The 2,495-nt window shown below is 40.6% G+C and overlaps 1 long non-coding RNA gene across 2 annotated transcripts; it reads right to left on the bottom strand.

The window, feature by feature from the left end:
* Positions 1-247: 247 nt before the first annotated feature.
* On the bottom strand, positions 248-2,495 carry LOC123072375 (uncharacterized). 2 transcript variants are annotated; one of them, XR_006435071.1, is made up of 2 exons: positions 2,292-2,495; positions 248-1,682 (listed from the first exon to the last, which is right to left on the bottom strand). It is a non-coding gene; the product is annotated as an uncharacterized lncRNA (long non-coding RNA). The 2 variants fall into 2 exon arrangements; XR_006435070.1 differs by having other exon boundaries at positions 248-1,665; positions 2,292-2,476.

Below are 2,495 nucleotides of genomic sequence, written 5' to 3'. Positions count from 1 at the left end.
CACGAGACGAAATGGCAACTCAAGTTCCACTTGTATTCCAACAGAAAGATGTACTCAATGCAGGTCCTAAGCAGGTACATCGAAATGACACTGCTGACTTCCCTGTTTATTTGATCAAAATGACAAACAGAAAATGGAACTTCAGAACATAGGACAAACTGAATGCGGCCTCTTAGTTTGCGAGTCTGAAATAAAGCTGTTACAAACAAGGGAGTGTAATCGAGAATGCAGGAGAGCAAGCAAGCCAGACATCAGTACATATATAATAACTAATGGTGCATACGAGCAAATTGCAGTGGCCGCCCTACAAACTGGTTGTTGAATTGACAGAAAATTAACCAGCCAGCCATACATCATAAGTGCATAACTCTTCCTTACAAAAGAAAGAAATGGAGAGGGAAGTTCATCATTAGCAAAGTGCAGGAGGCGCCGCCGAAACTTGGCGCTTCTTGAATCTAACCGAAGTGACAGCAGTATTCAGTCATTAGTGGGTACAATTACAATAAGAATTTCATGTCGCTGCACAAGACAAATCAAAACACCATGGCAAATGCAGTGTTCCTGAGTCTCACCATCTCAATTGGCAAGAATGGAAGTGTTCAGCACAATATTTTAAACCTAACACATGTAGAACATAAATGCTCACTCAACATACGCGGCACTGAATCAACAATAGCACATGGATATACAAGAGAGCTCACTTGTGGCATTGTTGCTTCTTTTGATGGCGACCATATGTGACATTCTCTTTCGGATGGATAATATTCAAATCTTGCCTTTGGATAGACAGTTTTCACTCAGTGCCATGCAAGTGGGTTTCTTCACTTGGCAAAAACATATGGGATCAATCATCATATCATGTATACCATAAGATTTTTTTTCATTGCCTTCATCAACATTGATGTCTATTGATCGATCATGCTTCTATTTATGATCTCATTGAGTAACTCTACCACCGAGCTCAAATAGGCTAGTCTCTTGTTCTTCATGATACACAAAACATTCAGCCATCCATTTACATATCAAGTGACCTTGCTTAATCTCCTAATCTTCTGAACACATGCTTAGATATAATAACTAATCCTATCGATGACAAGGTAGATCAAAATTAGTAGTAAAAGAAGCTTGACTCCAGATTATCACGTTGACATAATCTACAAGTCAGGAACTTCTTTTACTATTTCTTTGCTAGTTTCCATATCGTCGGTATGTGTCTGGTTCGTATAGTGTTCTATCTCTAGTCTACCATAATTTGTTCAAGACTAAAGATTATGTTGTCGTTCTATGATCTACCTTCACATTATTTATTATATGTAAGCATATATCCAGAAGACTACAAAATTAAGCAAGACCAGTTCATATGGAGATGGATGGCTGAAGATTTGTGTATCATCTATCATGTAAACATGAAATTGACCCATTTGAGCTAGGAGAGTTACTTGAATGAGCTCATAAACAAAAGTAGGGTCCAACCTGTAGACATCATTATCAAGACAGAAAAGTCTTATGGTGTCCATGATATGATGCTTGATCTAATATATTCGCTGCGTAGAGAAACACCCATGGCAATGTTCAGTCTAAAAGAACATGGATGTTAGCAGCCAAATAACAAGATATTTTCATTTCCTCCACAACAATTCTGATTCCCCTCCCTTTCTCAAGTACCTATGCATGTGAAGATTCTGAAACAAATTAGTTGGCAGGCAAGTCAACATGAGTATACTATTTATTCATAAAGAGGAGATAACAATGAATAATGAGCTATATTTATCAAGGCAAAAAATAAGCAGGCCCCTTGGAAAAAAACATCATATACCAACCAATTCATAGCTAGAGTGAATCAAAAATGATTTGCACTTAAGATGGTAATTAATGGCTAAATAACAATATCCTCTTCATTTCTTCCGCACTAGCATCTGTTTTAAGTCCACACACAGTTGTGACCTCCATCCGACACTAACTTATGTATATGAACTTTTTGCACCGTTTAGTTGGCAAAGAAATCAAGATGCATCTGATATGTAAAGAAGCGTGTGGCAGTTATCTGGCAACAACTGAACTCACTAGAGCAGACCGTAGGAGCACCTTAAACGACCAAATAAGCACTGTAAATCTATGGGGGATGACCAAAATTGGCACGAGTTGGATTGAACGACCTAGAACAGAAGAAGACCTATGGTGCATGACCAGTAATTTGCACTGAGGATGCACAACCCCATGAGTTTAGCCGAAGAAACTAATTTAGCCAAACCAAGTTAACCGGATCCAGATCAGGAAGAAACGAATTATACCTCACGATTCTGCGAGATCCAGCCTTTGGCGGCCCCTGCAGCTGCAGGCGCCTCTCCGGGCTGCTGCACGTACTCATCGACGAGGAGGTCGCCGGCGGCCGGCAGGACGTACCAGCCCCGGGAGGAGCCCCGCCGCGAGATCTGCTCCACGGCTCGACCTCTGTGTCTGACTGACAGACTCCCCCTTCTCCAAACGCTGTAGAA

The sequence above is a fragment of the Triticum aestivum genome, chromosome 3B (assembly GCF_018294505.1).
Source record: "Triticum aestivum cultivar Chinese Spring chromosome 3B, IWGSC CS RefSeq v2.1, whole genome shotgun sequence".
NCBI classification, from domain to species: domain Eukaryota; kingdom Viridiplantae; phylum Streptophyta; class Magnoliopsida; order Poales; family Poaceae; genus Triticum; species Triticum aestivum.
Note: the sequence above shows the minus strand (reverse complement) of the source record. Positions and strands in the feature narration are given on the sequence as shown.